Below are 22,532 nucleotides of genomic sequence, written 5' to 3'. Positions count from 1 at the left end.
GTTATGTAATTGTCCAGTATGACAGTTTGTAAGTGACAGAGTCAGAATTTAACCAAAAAAGTGTGGCTCTATGTTTGTGATCATTTCTCAAACACTGCCTTTTTAGAACTTTTGTGTCCAGAGGTCTTCTTTTTCAAAGTATTCAGTTTGGAAAGTGATTCTATGGATCTCTGTGTTCAAAACATGTACTGAGTTGCTTCAGGTTAGTTTTCCAAAGCGAACAAGATCAAAGACAGAGCCCTCTGGAAAACCAAGCCACATGCTACCTGAAGAGATCACGTAGGAGGAACAGCAGCTAGCAGGGAGACATAGGAGAAGTGATTAGAAATAGAGAAGGAGAATTGGAATAGTTCACTGCGGATGAAATGAAAAGAGTGGACTTATTTTCTTTTAAAACATGGAGGTTGAGGAAGAGAGTTCAAAAAGAGGTGGGCAGCAGTCCTGGGCATTACCGAGCTCACTGAGCAGGAGAAATGAAGAAAACTCATTGGTTCTGTATAAACATGGAAGCCATTGGCGATTTGAGATTACAGTTGTGGTAGAACAGATTCAAAGCAGAACCCAGACTAGAGCCAGTTAGGAGACAGTGTGAAGGAAATTAAGTGGTGGGTTTGGCAAACTTGGCTCTGAAGGGAAGGGACGATGGCCTGGATGTAGTTAGAGAGAGGTCAGGGTGCACGTGGACACGTGTGTGGGCGTCTGTGCTTTCAGGATGGGAGAGCCATAGAAGCAAAATGTACGGCAACTGTGGTTAATTTATGTATATTGAAAGTAAGAAGGAGCATGTATTTTATTCTTGACAGCTGTTTCGAAAGAAAAGCTAGTCGCTGTTCCTCATCTGTATTAATTTTTTCTGTTTAAAGCAGAGCATGGAGAAAGTTGAAGAACAATTCTTGTTTGTTTATTTGCAGTGGGACTACAAAAAAATAAAAGAGTATGCAATTAAAACCAGATTTTTTTAAAAATAAGGTCATATTTAAAGTATTCCTTGAGACATCAAGTTTTATAAATCTTAAATAAAGGGTGCTTTTTAATAATGGTGAAGAGTTAGGGTGCCTGGTAGCTTGGTTGGTTAAGCGTCTGCCTTTGGCTTAGGTCAGGATCCCCGGGTCCTGGGATCGAGCCCCACATCAGGCTCCCTGACTGGTGGGGAGTCTCATTCTCTCTGCCCTTCTGTTCCTCTCCCTGCTTGTGCTCTCTCCCTCTCTCTCATAAATAAAATCTTTAAAAAAAATGGTGAAAGATTTTAAAAAATAGAAGTTGATAGAACTATTTCTAATTTAATTTATACATAGATGGTCTTGGATATTTTGCCGCATATAAAGTCAGAAAACTAGCAAAGTGGGGTGTAAATCATTTTATGTCTAAACAAAATTCGGTGAAGGCTTTTGATGATGTCACATATCTTAATTATGAAGGAAGCAATTATTATGGTTAGGAAAAGTTGATGATTTATGATCTGACTCAGGATTAAGGTCTGAAACACTCGTGTCATTTCCTCCCCTCCCCCAAATGTGGTGATTTGTTCATTTTGGACTCAGATTTGTTTAAATTTGACACCATCAGCAAATCTGAACACTGGCACTTAGTTGGTTTTTCCTGAAAGTCCTAAGGCCAGTAGTAGTGTGATGTTTATTTTAAGGCATTGATGCTAATCTATGAAGAGCCTGTTACTAGTAGGCTTTGGAGGAGTTTTCTAATTCCTAGTACTGGAGACACTGTGGAAGCGAACAGGTTGGATGAGTGGCTGAGACTAGCATGTGGAGTGTGTCTGACTAAGGAATGACGTAATTCTCTGCTTACCGTCCATTTCCTCGCCCAGTGCCTTAAGCACCCCGAGGGCACGAATTGTCTCTGTCTGGGTCATCACTCCATCCCTAGCATCCACTGCGGTCCCAGGCTTATTCCAGATTCTCAACGTTGAGTGAATTAACAAACAACCAGACTGGATACCAGTTCCACCAGTTTGACACCATATTCTAAACTGGTCTATATCATCACATAATGTGATAGAGAATGTGTGATAGATCATCTCCCGTTTTGACTCTATCAGGGTTGTCTCTGTCTCCTGGTAAATCTGAATACCAGTCTTTGAAAATTAATGAATTCAGATGCAAAGGCTAGTTACCATTTTGCATGAGAGAAGCAATATATTCAGGCAGATCTTCTCTGTATTTCAGAGTTGAAACACTAAGTTGTCAGTAGTATGGGTGGAGAAGATTATTTTTCAGTTTGGATGCAAACCAGACAGTGGTGTCATTTTAATCTCCAAAATTAATATGCTGCAGACTGCATAAGCCCCGTACTTACGGGGGCCCGTTTATAATGTACACCATGGTGTCCCTAGGAGGGATAGGAAGATGTTAGCATTTTATTCCCTGCAGAGTGTTTATTTTGAATATGAAGATATTCAAGAAAAGCTTGTCGACTTACACTGTTAAATCTTCCATAGCCTGTACTTTGAATAATTTTAGAGTTATTTACATTTTATCACAGTATGCCTAGAAATAAATCTTGAAAATAAAACTAAAATATATCCCACAGAATAAACAGGCCTCTGTTACGCAGTTGAAGTTTTATAGCTGTTTCTCTTCTGATTCTGTTTGTTATTGAATAAGAATTCAATAACTTGTTCTCTTAAGAATGAGTCTGCCTTGGAGGGGGTGTCAGATGTTTACTTTGAAGTCTCAGAGAGACTGGTTGCCTTCTCCCTATAAAATGTGCTTTGAATTAGCGGCTTTTCAGTATCTATTCTGGTGGAGGTACAAGCAGTGTGAACTAAAGAGAATGATATATAGTCAAAAAACAGTTCTTCCTTGATTTTGAAATGAAGAAATTCCAACTCAGAGCCGTGCAGGCGGACACTTATGTGGTTAGGTATTTATCCCCTCATTTTCCATATGTTTGACCCTGACCTTCCCAGTCTTCTCTGTTGCCATCAGGCCTTGAGACCCAACTGAGTAATAAGAAAGTGGAGCTCCTTAGATTGATGTAAGTCAGTGTTCCTCAGAATTTTTTGGGTTTCATAACTCCTTTGTAGTTTTCAAACCCAAAGAAACTTAGTGAGAAGAGGGGCGTGGTCTTAATATTATTATGGGTCTCTTTAGTATATGGCTAAATAGAATCCAGCTGGATTCTAGTATCTGTTTCCACATTAATCATTTCATTTCTATAGAGAAAACCTGGCCTCACACGGATAATGTGGTTGGATAAGGAGGGACTCTTTTTTTTTTTTTTTTTTTTTTTTTTAAAGATTTTATTTTATTTATTTGACAGAGAGAAATCACAAGTAGATGGAGAGGCAGGCAGAGAGAGAGAGGGAAGCAGGCTCCCTGCTGAGCAGAGAGCCCGATGCGGGACTCGATCCCAGGACCCTGAGATCATGACCTGAGCCGAAGGCAGCGGCTTAACCCACTGAGCCACCTAGGCGCCCCAAGGAGGGACTCTTTTTAAAGCCTTTCTAGTAATTGTCCATATTCTTCTTTGATACAATACCATTCAACAAGAGACGGTTTCTTAAAGGTTAGTTGCAGCGCAGAAGCCAAATCTATGAACTTTTAGTTCTCTGGTCCATTAAAATCCATTGATTTCTCTTGCACTTTGGATCTTCTACCCGTGTGTGATTTTGTGACATCCCGCATTCCTCATTTGGAGAATATTGGCTTACTGAGTCACACAGATCTTCCAAATGTTTACACATTTTATTATTCATTATTTTAAGACCACTACAAATCTTACCAGAAAAGTCTTCAAGTATCTGGAAGCTGTTCAGGTTATGGTAGCCGGTGCAGATTTTCCAGAAGTCTAGTTTTCGCGTGAAGCTTCAAATTTTACCATCGTCAAAGGATTGTCCGTTGTTTTCCTTCAAGTGGCAGGTTCCTGTAATTCATTTTCCAGTAAATGTCCATCAGATGCCCAAATCTAAAAACTGAGCGTTTGTTTGTCTGACATTCTTTCGGGTAAACTTGCTATTCCATTAACAAGTGGCTGGTGCAGCACACAGCTCAGTCACATGAACGATTCTCCTCCAGCAGCCATTACACTTGGTGATGCAGCAGAAGGGCTTTACGTGTATTTCCTGTTTTGTCACACAGAATATTAAAAAATCTACTCAGAGGTCAAGATTTAATAAAGTGAATAACTTTTGTTGGTTTTATCAGGGCCGTCCTTCAGTTAAACTTCATTTGTGCGCTTGTGTGAATGTACCCAAACATGGGGTGACAGATAACGCAAGGAGCTCTAATACAGTCGTGTCCCGCCATGTTGTAAGGCACCAGAGTTGCTTCTGCATCAACAGTGTAAATATCAGTGCAGTTGCTCCAAGATGACTGATGAGATTCAAAAAAGTTATTCAGCCCTAAATATTTTAGTACTGCTTTTGTTTGCTGCCAAGCGTTCCTGTAAAAGATCTTTCTTGCTGATTACTTGGAGCTTGTGTCAGATGAATACAAACAAAACATCAAGTCTGTAGATTCTTTACTGGTAAAACAAAAGCACAGTTCTGTGGTGGAAATACTAAATTTGTCTTCATACTGGCAGCTAAATCTTTTTTTTTTTTTTCCTTTTTTAAAGATTGTATCTATTTATTTAACAGAGAGAGAGACAGGGAAAGAGGGAATACAAGCAGGGGGAGTGAGAGAGGGAGAAGCAGGCTCCCCGCTGAGCAGGGAGCCCAATGAGGGGCTTGATCCCAGGATCCTGGGATCATGACCTGAGCCCAAGGTCAATGCTTAACAACTGAGTCACCCAGGTGCCCATGGCAGCTAAATCTTTAATTTGATGAATTACTGTATGATTGGAGGGTAGCAGTGCTAGGATTTCTTTTACTGATTGATCAGCAGGCACTGAGCAAGGTCAGCTATCTAGGATTTTATTAGTTTCTGAGCTATTGTATGTGCATAACCTAACATGTAAGAGCTTTCAGTGGTCTTTTCATTTCTAGTATGAAGGGCTGTAACAAATTTTAATTTTATTTTTAAAGAATTCATCACATCTTTGTTTAAAATAATCAGTTTCTTTTTCTTTGAATGCTACATGATTGGTCTTAGAATGACATTGGAACTTTACTGACACCATAGTATTTGAAATGTTCTGTTGCATAAGAGATAATAAATAGGGTGCAAATCTTAGAAAATAACAACAACATAAGAGACAATGAATTATTAACACCTATAATACAAGAGAACATATGGTCATTTCTTACTAATAGTTTCAGCCAGTTTCTTTGGAGTAGATTCTGCCTTTCAGAGAGTCAACAGAATTCTCAAATGTGTCAGTTTTATCTTTTTCAGAATCTTCAGTATAGACAGTACAGTTGTGGGCTAGCAAAGCAAGTCTTCTAGTCTCCCATTTTTAAGCCATTTATTCTACCTTAAATTTGAGAAAAATGTGTTGCAGATATTATAAAATATTAAATGTAAGATTAACATTTAATTAACATTAAAATTTAACATTAAAATTAAACATTAAACATTAAAATTTAACATTTAATTAACATTAAAATTTAACATTAAAATTAAACATTAAACATTAAAATTTAACATTAAAATTGTTAAAATTTAAAGATTTTCAAAAAACTTAAATATTATTGCAAAACAAGACAACAAAATGTTCTTTCTTCTTTGTTGTATTTAGATGGTAAGTTGCAGTAGTGAAGTCCATATGTATAACTAAATTACATAATAGTGTGTTTTCAGGACTTTCTCCATTAGTCTCTTACTAGATCATAAGGTTTATGTATCTTAAGATTCACTTTTTTTTTAAAAACGGTTTTATTTAGTAAAAAGAGAGCACAAGCAGGGACAAGGGTATAGGAAGAGGGAGAAGCAGTCTCCCCACTGAGCAGGGAGCCTGATGTGGGACTGGATCCCAGCTGGGATCATGACCCAAGCCGAAGGCAGCTGCCCAACTGACTGAGCCACCCCAGTGCCCTTAAGAGTCCCTTTTTTCATGTCTCGGGAAACACTGTTTTCCGGAATTATTTAATGAGTATTAAGATGAAATACACCAGGAGCAAGGCCTTCGATGATAGATAAGACACACAGTCTCTGTGCTCGTGCAACTTCTATTTTAGTTGATGGTACCAACCAGAAAACAGAAAAAGTAAACAGATAAATATGTAAAATAATTGACAAATACAAGTTTTATGAAGAAAACACATAGTGGGATCAGAGGATAACAGGGAAGTCTGCTGAAAATTGGACCAGGGCTGCTCTCCTGGGAGGTGATATTTAACTGACATCATAAAGTGAAGGGGGATTCCAGGCAGAGAAAAGAGCACGTACAGAAAGACAGTAAGGCAGGAAAGAACGTTATTTGAGGTACTGAAAGAAAACCAATGTGGCAGAAGACTTCGTGAATGCAGTGGAGTTGGGCTGAGTAATGACAGTGAGGTTGGAGAGATTGAAAGGCCCCAGATCATGCCAGTACTTGGGAGCTGTGGTAAGGAGTTTGGGTTTTATTCTGAGGGCCAGTGAAGGGATGTAAGTAACTGAGTGACATGAAGATACAGTTTGTAGGGAGGGTGAGTGTAATTGTTGTCTCAACAGTAGATTAGAAGGAGACATGATAGAAGCACAAAGACCAGTTAGAAGGCTTTTTCAGTAGTCCAGGCAATATGATGGCAGTGGTGAGACGAACAGGTTCTAAAAACATTTTGCAGATAGATTCGGTGGAATTGGAGATGTATCCAGTATGTTCAGATTTCTGGCTTGAGTGACTGAGTACATAGTGGTACCATTTACTGAGATGGCAGGTTTTGGGATACAGCGGAGTAATATGTTTGATATGAATTCTGAGAGTTCTTTTTGGACATGTTTAAGTTTGAAAGGTTTTTGAGAAATTTTAAGGGAATATGTCACATTGGCTCTGTGAATTTAGGACCCGGTGAGAAAAGTCTGAGCTAGGAAAGTGAATTTAGGAATTGACAGTTTAGAGATACCTAAGCCCATGGCAGTGCTGGAATCATCTAGGAAGAGAATGTAGAGGAAGAAGGGGACCCAGGACCAAATGAAAGATTCCGTTAGAGAAGGTTATGAAGTAGAACAACCAACAAAGTAGAAGGAAAGCCCGGAGAGGAAATGTTTTCAAGAGTGAAGGAGTGGTTGACTTAAGTTCTCTTGAGAGGTCAGTTAAGATGAAGGTAAATATCCACTGGCTGTGTCAACGTAAAAGTCATTGACTTGTCCTTGACAAGAGCCCTTTAGTGATGATCAACGATGGGGGTGTTTGGGTGGCTCAGTGAGTTAAGCCTCCAACTCTTGGTTTTAGCTTTCTGGTCATGATCTCAGTGTCCTGGGATCAAGCCCCACTTTGGGCTCTGCACTCAGTGCAGAGTTTGCTCGTCCTTTCCCTCTGCTCCTCCACCTGCTCGCTTGCTCTCTCTCCCAAGTAAAATTTTAAAAAATAAGAAAAGAAAAGAGAAGAAAAGAAAAAAGATTAACAACAATGGATTAGGCAGTAAGAGATGAGGACAGCGTAACTATTTTAAGAACTTTTGCCTCTAAAAGGGAACAGAAAAAAGGATTTTTTAAAATCCCCAGATAACAATGTAAAATTTTAAAGACTGAAGCAGTAGGTAGGAAGAGAGCAGTGTTACAGGGGAAGTGATTAAGTCCTTGACAAGGAGCAAAAAGGTGGAATTCCTGTCGCTAGTAGAAAAGTTGCCCTTTGTTAGAAGGTGGGATCTTCTTCCTCTTATGGTAGAGGCAAGACAGGTTCAGAGGTGGGAGGTTTGATTCCAGAAAGAGAAGAAAAGACACCTCTGAGGGTTTCTGTTTTCCTGCTGACCTGCACTGTGAGATCATCAGCTGAGAGTGAGGATATGGGGGAAGGATAAGGAGTTTAATGAAAGCGGAGCAGGTTGCGGGGGGGGTGGTGCCTGGGTGGTTCAGTGGGTTGGGTGTCCAACTCTTGATTTTGGCTCAGGTCGTGATCTTTCTTGTGTGCCTGGGTACACAAAACATTAAGGATTTTATGCTATTTAGGATTATTTGAACATTTAGTGTTTACCTTGGATTTCTGTCTTACTGCCTTCTGAAGAGTTAGCCTTGTTAGCAATTGGGGAACTATACCACTTACTTGGAAGACTCTAATATAAGAATAAAACCTTGTGGCTGGTTTAAATTTAATTCTGTGCTATATGAAGCAAAGACTTGCTTATTAACATAGTTTGTAATTAAAATAGTGAAATTTTGTGTCATGCAATGCTGTTAATTTTTTTTAAGGAGAAGATTAGGGTTTCCCCCTCCCACACGGGCTACTGAGATTTAATGAAGTTTAAGTGTGTACAGTATGATTGGATGTATGAATATATTGCAGAATATTACTTCAGTAAGATTAGCTCACATATCCATTGCTTCATATTGATTTTTAAATAGTGAGAACATTTAACATCTATTCTCTTTGCAACTTGCAAGTATATGATACCGTATTGTGAACTGTAGTGACCGTATTGTAAGATACCCAGTATTTATTCGTCTTGTAACTGGAAGCTTGTACCCTTTTACATCTTCCCATTTCCCCCACTACCCCTGGCAGCCACTATTCTATGCTGTTTCTGTTAGTAACATTCTGTTTTGTGAGTCAGATCATGTAGTATCTTTCTCTGCCCTACCTATTTCACTTAGCATAATGCCTTCAAAGTCCATCCATCCATGTTGTTACAAATGGTAGGACTTCCTTGTTTCCCCCCCCCTCTTTTTCATGGCAGAATAATATTCCATTGTATGTACACACCACATTACCCATTCATCCATCAGTAGACATTTAGATTGTTACTATGTCTTGCCTATTGTGAATAACGAGACAGTGAATATGGGGGTGCAGAAATCGCTTGGAGAGAATGATTTCATTTCCTTCAAATATATACCCAGAAATTAGAGTGCTCAATCATATGATAGTTCTGTTTTTAATTTTTTGAGTTATCTTCGCACTGTTTTCCATGGTGGATTAGGATTTTTTCTTTTTTTTTTTTTACCATTTTATTGAGGCCTAATTGGCATATAAGCTACTGTACATAGATAACTGCTCATTTTACACACTTTGATGTATGTACATATCTGTGACGTCACCATAGTGAAGATGATCAGAATGGCCTTCATTCCCGAAAGTTGTTTCTTCTTGACACTTTGTAATTTCTCCCCATTCACTCTCTTCCCTTTCCCCTCTCATTAGGCAACTACTGATCCTCAGTTACTATAAATTTGCTTACGTTAAAAAAAAATGATTTGATATGAAGGAATCATACATTATGTGTTTCCTTCTAGCTTAATTATTTTGAGAGTCAGGCACCTTGTAACTTTATCAATAGTTCATTACTCTCTTGCTTTTTGTATTGTAGGGATACAACACAATTTGTTTATTCATTCACTTTCCACTTTCAGCGACTACAACTAGAGCTACCAAGAATATTTGTGTACAGATCTTTGGGGGGATATATGCTCTCATTTCTCTTGTGTAAATACCTAGGAATAGAATGGCTGGGTTATATGGTAGGTGTGTTTTGTTTTTTTTTTTTTTTTTTTAAATTTTTTATTTTTTATAAACATATATTTTTATCCCCAGGGGTACAGGTCTGTGAATCACCAGGTTTACACACTTCACAGCACTCACCAAATCACATACCCTCCCCAATGTCCATAATCCCACCCCCTTCTCCCAAACCCCCTCCCCCCGGCAACCCTCAGTTTGTTTTGTGAGATTAAGAGTCACTTGTGGTTTGTCTCCCTCCCAATCCCATCTTGTTTCATTTATTCTTCTTCTACCCACTTAAGCCTCCATGTTGCATCACCACTTCCTCATATCAGGGAGATCATATGATAGTTGTCTTTCTTTGATTGACTTATTTCGCCAAGCATGATACGCTCTAGTTCCATCCATGTTGTTGCAAATGGCAAGATTTCATTTCTTTTGATGGCTGCATAGTATTCCATTGTGTATATATACCACATCTTCTTGATCCATTCATCTGTTGATGGACATCTAGGTTCTTTCCATAGTTTGGCTATTGTGGACATTGCTGCTATAAACATTCGGGTGCATGTGTCCCTTTGGATCACTACATTTGTATCTTTAGGGTAAATACCCAATAGTGCAATTGCTGGGTCATAGGGCAGTTCTATTTTCAACATTTTGAGGAACCTCCATGCTGTTTTCCCAGAGTGGCTGCACCAGCTTGCATTCCCACCAACAGTGTAGGAGGGTTCCCCTTTCTCCGCATCCTCGCCAGCATCTGTCATTTCCTGACTTGTTGATTTTAGCCATTCTGACTGGTGTGAGGTGATATCTCATTGTGGTTTTGATTTGTATTTCCCTGATGCCGAGTGATATGGAGCACTTTTTCATGTGTCTGTTCGCCATCTGGATGTCTTCTTTGCAGAAATGTCTGTTCATGTCTTCTGCCCATTTCTTGATTGGATTATTTGTTCTTTGGGTATTGAGTTTGCTAAGTTCTTTATAGATTCTGGACACTAGTCCTTTATCTGATATGTCGTTTGCAAATATCTTCTCCCATTCTGTCAGTTGTCTTTTGATTTTGTTAACTGTTTCCTTTGCTGTGCAAAAGCTTTTGATCTTGATGAAATCCCAGTAGTTCATTTTTTCCCTTGCTTCCCTTGCCTTTTGCGTTGTTCCTAGGAAGATGTTGCTGCGGCAGAGGTCGAAGAGGTTGCTGCCCGTGTTCTCCTCAAGGATTTTGATGGATTCCTTTCGTACATTGAGGTCCTTCATCCATTTTGAGTCTATTTTTGTGTGTGGTGTAAGGAAATGGTCCAATTTCATTTTTCTGCATGTGGCTGTCCAATTTTCCCAGCACCATTTATTGAAAAGGCTGTCTTTTTTCCATTGGACATTCTTTCCTGCTTTGTCGAAGATTAGTTGACCATAGATTTGAGGGTCTATTTCTGGGCTCTCTATTCTGTTCCATTGATCTATGTGTCTGTTTTTGTGCCAGTACCATGCTGTCTTGATGATGACAGCTTTGTAATAGAGCTTGAAGTCCGGAATTGTGATGCCACCAACGTTGGCTTTCTGCTTTTTTTTTTTTTTAAGATTTTATTTATTTATTTGACAGAGAGACAGTGAAAGAGGGAGCACAAGCAGGGGAAGTGGGTGCGGGAGAAGCAGGTTTCCCTCTGAGCAGGGAGCCCTATGCAGGCTCAGTCCCAGAACTCTGGGGTCATGACCTGAGCTGAAGGCAGACACTTAATGACTGAGCCACTGGTGCCCGTGTATGTTTTGCTTTTTAAGAAATTGCCAAACTATTTTCCAAATTGGTGTTACCATTTTATGTTCTGAGAAGTATGAGTGTTGAAGTACCTACCTCCACATCCTTGCCTGCACTTGATATGGCCTGTCTTTTAAATTGTAGCCATTCTTATAGGTGTGTAGTCATGTCTCCTGGTTTGAATTTATATTTCCTAATGACTAATAATTTTAACCATCTTTTCATGTATCTGTGTGCCATCCACACATCTTTGTTCAAATCTTTTGCCCATTTTAAATTGAATTGTTTTCTTATAATTGGTTTGAGAGGTCTTTGTATATTCTAGATATAAGTTTCTTATCAGATATGTGATTTGGATTCGTTTTCTCTCAGTCTGTTGCTTGACTTTTCAGTTTCTTATCGATGTTTCTCAAAGAGCAGGAATTCTTAATTTTGATGAAGTCCAATTTATCAGCTTTCTCTTTTATGGATAGTTTTTGTTGTTGTAAGAAATCTTTACATAACCCAGAGTCACAAAAATATTCTCATGTTTTCTTCTAAAAGTTTTAGAGTTTTAGGTTTTATATGTAGGTCTGTGATCCATTTTGAGTTAGTTTTTGTAAATGGTGGAGGGGTGAATCACAGTTCATTTTTTTGTGTATAGAATCCAGTATTGTGTGATACTCACGCCAGGTTTTCATCCAGTAGCTTTTGATGGAAGAACTAAAGCAAAACCAAGTTTAAAAGGTTATACCAGGCTGTCCATTTCCTTTGTGTTACCCTTAACTTGTTAGGTTGTACACTTTGCTAGAACTTCTTAAAACAGTATCCTGTGATTGAACTTCTTCAACTTCAAATTTCCAGTCTTTATACTTAACCAGTAAAATGTTATTTATACTCTTTGGAAACATAACATATACTGTAGATAATTATAGCAAAAGTGTAATGGCTAAGCAGAAGATATTGCCAAACCAAGATTCTGGAGACCAGATGATATAAACACATGACATGTGCCCAGACAGAGCACAGTGGTAGGAAACACACAGAAGAGTAAGTGAAACAGGAACTGAAAAAAGCGTCGTAGAAGTGTCTGCTGCTTTTGTTTAATCTGTTAGTCGTTTTCCCCCCTTTATTTAACAAGAGAGGTGCAGTATTAGACCCTAGAATTAATCTGCTAAAAATGTATGTATTGTGTATGTATGAATATGTATATACACACATACCTACACATACATGTATTTTAGGATGGGCTCAAAGAGTAGAAAAATAGCACGGGGTACAGAGAGTTCATCCTGTAATATTGTGCGCCTTATTCAGATGTCAGAAGACAAGCCTTCCCACATAGTCATGAGTCATTCCTGTTTAGTTTGGTGGAGAAGATCACTTTTGGGGGAGCCGAGAGCATCTTCTGCCAGGCGGTCATGGGGCATGGACTCGGGAGCTGGATGAATGTGGAGTTCATCCAGTCTTGTTCTACTGCTTACGCACTCAAAGACTACTTTTCAGAGGCCTCAATGCCCTTATTTCTAATACAGTAATATTAATAATTAACTTCTTTTAGGTTAATAAGTTTGTTTTTATTATTTTTTAGGTTAATAAGTTTAAATGAAAAATCATGTTCTAACACCGTACTTAATACACAGTAAGTGTTCAGTATATGTCTGTCATTAGGGGTTTCACCTTTGACGCTTATGGCTTATGGCTGGAAGAACCTGTAAATGGATAGGTCAGGGGGAGATTGTTTTTCATTAGATGAAGCAGAGTCTTCCATAACCCCTCCCGACCTCAGCTCCCCATAGAGATTCATTCTGGTGCTATTATTTTACAGCATCCACCAACAGAGGGAAGATAGGTACGTTCAGAAAGTCTGAAACCTGCGTGACTGAACAGTGGCTTTTACATTCCTATATATTATCTAACTAAGTTTATGAAGGCTTGGTTTAGATAGTTTAGATCTACCCTGTGTCCCTTTTGTGGGGAAAGGGAATCATAAATTTGAAAGGAAGGGCTTTTTCAAACAGGATCTCCCTCGTAGTATAACCCTTGTTATAGCCTTTTAAAAAAATGATTTTAGTTATTTTATTTGAGAGAGAGAAAGAGCACAAGTTGGGGGTAGGGGCAGAGAGAGGGAAAACCTTTTTTTTTTTTTTTAAAGTTTTTATTTATTTATTTGAGAGAAAGAGAGCGAGCAAGCATGTATGAGCAGAGGGAGAGGGAGAAGCAGACTCCCCATTGAACAGGAAGCCTGACTGAGGGCTTGATCCCAGGACTCCAGGATCATGACCTTAGCTGGAGGCAGACACTTAACTGATGAGCCGCCAAGGTGCCCCAAGAGAGAGAATCTTAAGCAGGCTCCACTTCTGGAGCAGAGCCCAGTCCGGGGCTGTCATATCACAGCCCTGAGATCATGACCTGAGTCAAAATCAAGAGTCAGATGCTTAAGTGACTGAGGCACATAGGTGACCCTAGAGTTCTTTTAATATTTCCTGTATAGATACTAATTAGTATACATATTAATTAAATATTTCCTGTATAGATACTAATTCAGTGTTCATGCCACATGATGTCTTCAGAAACTAGAGATTTAGATGACGTACAGAAAACTGAATAATAGTAGACACCAGCTTTTCTACTTTTTTTTTTTTTAATTTGTCAGAGCATAAGCAGGGGGAGCAGCAGAGAGAGAGGGAGAAGTGGGCTCCCTGCTGAACAGAAAGCCCAGTGTGGGACTCGATCCCAGGACTCTGGGATCATGACCTAAGCCGAAGGCAGACGCTTAACCGACTGAGCCACCCAGGCTCCCCACTCTTTTTTTTTTTTTTAAGGAATTATTTTAGAGAGAGATTGTGTGCATGTGTACACGTGTGTGCATGGGTAGGGGGTAGAGGGAAGAGGGGGAAACCCAAGGTGTCTCTGGGCTGAGTGCAGGCCTGAGGTGGGGCTCAGTCTCACAAGCCTGAGATCATGACCTGAGCTGTAACCAAGAGTTGGACACTCAACCAGCTGTGCCGCCCACACTCCCTTGTTCTTCTTTAAAAATTATTATTAATATATTTTTTGTTAAATTTGCTTGTATTTTTTTCCTGAAAGACTTGGTGTTGGTGGCATTGTTGTAGTTTAACTTCAGTCCCAAATTCCATGAAATAAAAATCAGAAGTAAAATTTTAGAACGGGTGGAGGGAAGCAGGCCTAGGAGGAAACAGTTTTGACCAGAAAAAAAGGAGAGGGTATGTGTGGTGGGCATTCCTGGACAAGGCCACTCCTGGAGGGCGGGGGAGGCAGCTGGCATCTGCCTCATGCAGGGGAGGGAAGATCCCCTGGGGACCCAACAGAGAGGGTCCCTCTCTTCCTCAGGCTTCCTGTCTCCTGGGGAAAGCTATTAAGGCGGATCAGCCACACCCTGGAACAGGGCTGTCCACCGACCCCTTTCCCTGGTTTGACTCCCCATTCTGTCCACCTGGAAAGTATGTGAGAGATTGGCTTCCTTTGATCCCTCTTTCTGTTGTTTTTCCACTTCACATTTTAAGATTTTATTTACTTATTTGACAGAGAGAGACACAGCGGGAGAGGGAACACAAGCAGGTAGAGTGGGAGAGGGAGAAGCAGTTTACCCGCTGAGCAGGGGGGCTGAGAAAGGGGCTCCGATGCAGGGCTTGATCGGAGGACCCTGGGATCATGGCCTGAGCCACTCAGACGCCCCCTACTCTCCTCTTTTTAGTGTTTATTCAAACTGAGTGTATCACATTCATTTTGATGGATGTAGTGACATCAGCAAATGACTGGAAAGAAACTGTGTAGTCTTTAACCTGACCTTTGCATATTGATATCAGAGAGGAGCCTTATAAGTGATATGTCGTGAGTTCATCCAGAGGATATAGTAAACATTATTTTCCTTTGTAGCGTGAAGTCAGTATTTATTGTTTTCTTATAAGTATTAATAACATATAAACAATCATATATAAATTTTAAAATAATTACATCAGTGTAGGTTTCATAATTAATAAATGTTGTTGTACAAAATTGTGTTTCTTTCTCATTTTTAGATGAAGTCTGTTAACCTTACATTATTACATATAATAGAAGTCCATAGATTATTAAAAGGATAAAAAAATTAATGACAAAATAACTTGAATTCAGATTATAAAATAGCTCAAGCCTATTCAATGAAATGGCTTCACTTATGTCTGAGATTTTGGGGTCTGCTTTTTAGTAATAAAATTTATCTTGCTTATTTTTTAGTAAAACATCTAAGTATTTATAATACTCTATCATCCACAAAGAAATGGTCAACCAAAATCTGCCTATACGATTGCTGGTTGTTTGAAAGCTCTTGTCCTCTTAGAATTGTTTTACCAGTTTTGTGTTCAGTGTACATTAGGAAGAATACAGTGTTCTTAAGCAAAACACTTAGTAGAACTAAAACAACTCCAAGCTCCATTGTGTTTATTGATATTTTTCTATGGTTCTGTGTAGTTGACCTGAGTTTAAAATATAGAACTAGGAAGGCATACTTTCCACGAGAATCTTAATTTCATTTTGACACAAACACTTCTATTTTAAGAAGGTGAATGGTAGTGATAAATATCAAATCCAAATTTTTTAAAACCAGCAGTACCGCTTTTGTTGATTTTTAAGAGTAAAGATAAAGAGGAGATACCTTAAAGCATAAACAGGTTTGTTCTTTAGGCCTTCTAAAAATTCGTATTATCCCCAAAACCTTGATTCATGCTAAATGTGACTATATTTGAGCAGTTGCTTTACTTTCATAATTAAAAAAGACTCTTCCACAAATGTAGCTGTCCTCAGAGAATTATTCAATCAAGAGGTTTATCCAATTTTATTGTATTCACACAACAAAATATTTAATGAGTAGCCATTATATTCCAGACTGTTCTCATTGTAAAGAATCCAGTGATAAACAAAAGAAAGCCCTCACTTTCATGTTCTAGGGACAAATACTAATATACAAATAAATATGTAAAAGAATGTCAGTTTGTGATAAATGCCATAAAAGAAAATCAGAGGCACGCCTGGGTAGCACAGACCGGTAAGTGGCTGACATTTGATTTCGGCTCAGGGTCATGAGATCAAGCCTGGCATTGGGCCCTTTGCTCAGAGGGACGTTTGCTTGAAATCCTCTTTCTCTCCCTCCCTCTGCCCTGCTTGTGCTCCTGCTCGCTCTCTCCCTCGCTCAAACAAATAAAATCTTAAAAAAAAAAAAAAAAAGAAGAAAAGAACCAGAGTAAGAGGACAGAGAGTAATTTTAAATGAACATTGAGAAAGCACTATTTTCCCAGGTTGAAGCATATAAAATCTTTCGCTTGTGTTTTAAAATTTCTAATTTTGGCTTTTGACCATTTCTGTTGTTGCTGAAAATTACTTAGAGAACTTAAGAACTCATTGTACATATTTATACTGACATATGTATACATATGTATACTGACCAGAAAATTTAGCCTCAACTAGTGAATTTAGCATTTATAAATGAAAGTGTCTATGGAGGAATAAAAGCTTCAGTTAACCACTCCTTTACTTCTAGCAGTAAAGTCTGTGGCCCATGAAATTCGGAATTCTGAAGTGGTCTCGGCTTTCGGCAGCCCCTGGGGATCCTGTTGATAAAGCACCGAGTTACAGATTATTATTCAGCTGTAGAAGCTTTATGCTTAAGCATTTTCTTACATCTTCCTCTCTCAGTCCATCGAAATCTTGTATTTTTGCCAAATAAAACAAATCCCATACTAATAAGAAGCTATAAATAAACAGTAGGAGCATGGGTCAGAGCCAGCATCGGCCTTACTCCTTATGTGCACCTCTCGAGAACGCCCCAGTGTGTTCACTGTGCCCAAACACACAGCACCGCACAAGCACTGTTGTACAGAGCAGCTCCGGTATGTGAGTGAGGGCGATTTCGTAGAACCGAGCAGTGCAGCAACTCTCTTGGAATTCTGTCTGTTACCGCAGTCAGACACAGAATGTCAAATCCCGCATGCCGTTGGTGGGAGAAGGAAATCCTCCCACCTTTCCTATATAAATCCCCAGAGTTCAACCCACAAGACTGCTCTGAGGTCCCCCACAGGGATTTTATATGCTGTATGCACAGTCTAGCAACTCTCCCGGGGGGATAAAAAAAGAGAAGTGGCTTGAGAGCCCCATCTCTTCTGCTCCTCATGTCCTGTCTGATAAACTTCCTCCTTTTTTGCTTCATTCGTTCATTTATTCATTCAGTAAATGTTCATTGAACACCTGCTACTCCCAGACCTGTGCTACCACAGACTGTATAAAAACGAGTAAGCCCAAATCCTTGCCCTCCCGAAGTTCATTATGGTGGAGAACTGTGACTTGTCAGTATAAAATTACAGCACTGTGGTAGGAACCATCAAAGAGATACATGCAGGATACTCTTAAGATTACAAGTAAAACTACTGCTATTCATAAAGCATTTACTGTGCTAGCTATTTTATGTAAGCTGTTCCATTTAATCCCCTCAGCAGCTTTATGAGGTTGATACTATTACACTATATCACTTGTGCCAGGGACACTCACCTCACCTAGGAAGGAGAAGGTGGTACCAGGGAAAGCTTCTTCATAAACACTCCTTGACTTGATTGTAGAAGGATGAATGAGTAGGGTGGAGAGTGGGAGGAAGACGAGGCAGGGTGGCATCTCACCCAGAGAGAGGCGAAGACGTTAAAGCAGAGGACATGACGGAGAACCTGTTGGGAAACGTAGGCTGGTTCTGGGAGGTAAAGATGGCGGGATCCAGTCATGAAGGCACTTGTGGGCCAGGCTTAAGGAGTTTGGTCCTTACCCTGTAGAACATGGAATATGGCCAGACGTGCATTTCAGGAAGATAACTCTGTAATTGTTTGTACAGGGGTAGAAGAGTGTACTTCTAAAGGAAATGATTTCTTTTAAAGGAAAAAATTCCTCAGCATTATTGTTAGCATTGTTTAAGCACAGACAAGCATTGAACTAAGTTCTTAAAACATCTTACATTTGCAGATTTACATCTATAAAAACCAGAATAATTGTGGGCGCCTGGGTGTTTCAGTCGGTTAAGCGTCTGCCTTCTGCTCAGGTCATGATCTCAGGGTCCTGGGATGGAGCCCCACGTTGGGCTTCCTGCTTTCTGCTTCTCCCCCTCCTTGTTCCTCTGCCCTCCCCCTGCTCGTGCTCGCTCTCTTAAATAAATAAAATTTAAAAAAACCAAAATAATTGTATACCTGAAATATAAATAAAACTACAAAGATAATAAATAAAATTAGCAGCCTGCATTTATGTAAAAGGATCATGTTTTCTTGAAGGAGACCCTACTGACACATGAAGGTGATGCTGACCTTCATGGCGCAGGTTCTTTCAATGTTTCTTTAGACATTTCCTCGCCGTTGAGTACTCTCTGAGAACCCGATTCTCCCTCCAGATTTCTGTCTTTGACCCAATAAGAAAATCTTTGTTCTTAACAGATTTTGGAGAGGAGGGGAAAAGGGATAACTATACCTAATACGCTGCTCTCTCTCTGATCAGTTAAAGGAGTGGTACTGCTGGTATCAAAATCCTAAAAGAATATAATTATGGGCCCCTAAATTGCATGGCAGTTCTAGAATATGCTTAAATCAATTATTTTATCATCAAAGTGAATTCACAGAGATAATTACAGGGAACCGATGGCCTCCAGTATGAGATGCAGAACTAGAGGACTCATTGTTTATCCAGAACAGGGATTTTGTAAACAAGGGAGCCATGGGTGGCTCTGGTAGAGAGTCATTGGCCAAAGCATTTTAAAAAGTCAACAATCTAGGACCCAGAAGTCAACAGATTTTTGTTAATCAGTGACCTTACAGATCCTTGATAATAGACATCATTGTTAACAAACTATACCAGTTATTGTCATTTGTAAGATAAAGTCATATGAACTTGATGAGGACATGAAGGGGTTCCGCTGAGAAAAGTCCTTTTCAGCCATGGTGACAGTAAAGTTTGTGCTTCTCTGCCCTGTGATACAGTGGCCTCTAAATACTGAGGACCTCATAAATTTAAGCCTTTTTTTTTTTTTTTAATTCTTATATTCAACTCTGTAGGAGTCCACACTGTTGTATAGTAAGATAGTGAACAAGAAAATTAGATCTTGGTTTGTTCATTGAGGATTCATGGTGTTTCATTTCAGAGGGTGAAGGAGATTTTGAAATGCTGATGAGGAGACTCCTTCAATAATAGCTAACATTGACTGAGCAGTTGCCATGGTCCTGGCAGTGTGCTAACCTCTTCATGTGGAGTCACTGACTTCATCCTCAGAACAGCTTTTATGAAAGCACTATTATTCTATTGCTCATTTTATAGGTAAAGAAAATGAAGCACAGGGAGGTTAAATAACTGAGCAGTGTCCATGGCTAGTAAGTAGCAAAGCCGGGGTTTGAACCCAGCAGGGCCACTGCACAGCCTTAGCCACATGCTGTAGTGGCAGTTGTCTTCAGGTGAGGCGTGCTCAGGTCACATCTGGACACTGGTTCTCGAGATACTGAATTGGCAGCAACCACTGCAGCAGTCTAGGAGGAAGAATGAAGGAAGGGGACGTAAGATACTTGTCTGCTTGAGAAAGTGCCGCTGGCAGGGTTCTCTGGACTACATTGTGAAACTAAGCCTTTTTTGCTTACTGGGGGGTGTTCCTAAATTGTGAGTGAAGCCTGAATAACTTAAGATCTGTTGCAACATCATAAACATAAGGGGATAAATATTACCTACCACTCACCTGAATCTTAATGTAGTTTTGATTGTATTTCTCCTAACTTATTGACAGAAATCAGTGGGGAAATAAGTATCTTTTTTTTTTTTAAAGATTTTATTTATTTATTTGACAGAGAGAGAGAGAGATCACAAGTAGGCAGAGAGGCAGGCAGAGAGGAAGGGAAGCAGGCTCCCTGCTGAGCAGAGAGCACCATGTGGGGCTTGATCCCAGGACCCTGAGATCATGACCCGAGCCGAAGGCAGAGGCCTCAACCCACTGAGCCACCCAGGTGCCCCGGAAATAAGTATCTTAAAGAATTAAATTCCAGTCTGTATCCTCAGTTACACTTATATCCAAGAGTTGTCACAACAACAGCTGCTTAGAATAAATCTACAAATAGAACTCATACATAGGACCACAGAATCCTTCCTTCAGGGGCATGGTTTCAGAGTTGGAGGATAGTTAAAGGATAAATCAGTACACAAATTTGTAGGTATTCCTAAAATTAAAGTGGTGTGTCCTTATTGGCATCAGTACATACTGAACCCTGCTGGACTGTGGAGAAGGGAGAAACTGACCCCAACGACACAACACTCTACACAGCTGTTCCCAGCCTTCCCCCACCTGTTAGCACTCAGTGTTAATTTCATGGGTTGAATTAAGGCATGTAAGTGCATTAAATAATTTTAAAAAACAACTGCTGCTTGCTGTTGGTCAGTGGGGAAAGAAAAAACAGGAGCTGTCATTTTCCTGCCAACTGCTGCTCTAATTGACAAGGACAAGAAACATATTATGAATAAATGAAATTCTTATGCCACACTAGAAAAAAAGAGCAGCTGAGCCCCCCCAAAGGATTTTATATCCTGTTATCAGACAATGAAAGAAAATAATTTCATATAAATGGCTGCATTAGTCAGTGTCATAAATAGAAAGTAAGTCCCCACTTCTTTAAAAAAGCAGCTAGAAATATTTTCCCTTCGAGAATAGAGTAGTTATGTATTTGGTAAATCATATATAATATTGGGGATGTTTTTCACATTAAAGAGAATTTCCATAGTAGCCCCCTTGTAATCTTTTATGGCTAAAGTTATGAAGAAAATCAAGATATGGTAAAACTGGTCATGTTTCAAGATTTGATTTTCCTTTTCTGTTTGATCACCCTATCTGAATCCCCATAACTTGAATGTAAATTTGCATGTATAAAAATGTATGGATATCCAAGTCATCTCTTAGGAGAACTTTAAGTGTAAGTAGGAAATCTTTTTCTAACCAAAAAAAAAAAAAAAAAAAAAAAGAAAAAGAAAAAATTAATATCGAAATCTGCCTTTTCTCATCCCTCCACATCCAAAACTGTCACCATGTATTGTAATTATACTTCCTAAAACTTTCTAGAGTCTTCTCTCCAGCCCTATTGCCATCCTCTGAATGAGACATGCTTTACCATTTGTGTTAAATCAGCAGGCCCTCTTTATTCTCTTTGTCATATCCACCTCCTCACTGAAGTCATCCATCTACGTGGGTCCTCCCCACCCCCGAAACCCTTCATTGACTTTTATTAAATCCAACTTCCTTATCTTGGCGAAGAGGGCTCTGTCTCCACGAGCTGGTCCTTGCTTACTTTTCCTGCCTCAGTTGCTGCCACTTTCCCAGACACCCTAAGATCCAACTTAGCAGTAATTCCCCAGTAGACCTCCCCGTGGAGCCACAATACATATATACCTTTATCCAAACATGTATCTTTGAAAATATAATTCCCTCCACCACATCCTTTTTTGTCACATTCCAAGAAGTGCCGTGATCTAAACACAGAAATTTCAGCCCCTAATTGGGGCTGAACAGAGTTGACTTGAATACAACTTAAATCACTAGTTTGTTAGTGTATGTATCTTACCGTGATACATGTGTACTTGAAGCTTTGTTCACTCCCCAGTTCCTGCCTCAAAACTAAAGAGTTTATTTTTCCAACTGCTGGAAGTCCTGCCAGTCATCTTCAGGAATTGCCTTGTCTCCAACTCAGGACAACTGTGAAGGGGCTTTCCTGGTTTTCTGTGGGGTCATCTGAGGCTCTGAGAGCGCATCAGTGCCTTACTTCTCCCCCTGTTATGTCTCTTCCTTTTCTCAAGGAACACTCCCTGAAAAACCTCCTATAAGCAATCTGTGTGCTTGCTGGGAAGCCCAACCTATAACATGTTTGTCTTGTTGATATTTTCTTTTCTGTTCTAGATCTTGTGAGATTATGGTTTGCTAAAATTTTACTAATTCAAGGTCATTTCATCAGACATGTATTGAGTACCTGCTCCATGCTGGACCTTGTGCCACATGTGATGTCAACAAATTAAGACTTATGTCCTGAAGAAGTTTACAGTCCAGTTGAGGGGACAGTTACATTCAGAATTATACTATACCATCTTCAGAATAATCTTTTGAACTAAACTTCAATAATTTATAAAATCAAAGGTATGCAGTGTGGTGTTGCAAAGAACAAAAGGAAGTTATCTCAGGGAAATGAAAATAAACAAATGGAGTGAAATTTTAGAAGGTTACGGAATTTTTCTCTATGATTCTGGAAGCCTTTAGGGAAAAGGTGGTTTTGTTTTGTTTTGTTTT

General features: G+C 39.4%; 1 protein-coding gene across 1 annotated transcript in view; it reads left to right on the top strand.

The window, feature by feature from the left end:
- The window catches only part of ATF6 (activating transcription factor 6), a 210,914-nt gene that overhangs the window by 106,168 nt on the left and 82,214 nt on the right, over window positions 1-22,532 (top strand). The window lies entirely within an intron of this gene.

This window comes from Mustela putorius, unplaced genomic scaffold (assembly GCF_011764305.1).
Source record: "Mustela putorius furo isolate JIRA1106 unplaced genomic scaffold, ASM1176430v1.1 tig00000997_pilon_pilon_pilon, whole genome shotgun sequence".
NCBI classification, from domain to species: Eukaryota; Metazoa; Chordata; class Mammalia; order Carnivora; family Mustelidae; genus Mustela; species Mustela putorius.
This window is presented reverse-complemented; position numbering and strand designations above follow the sequence as displayed.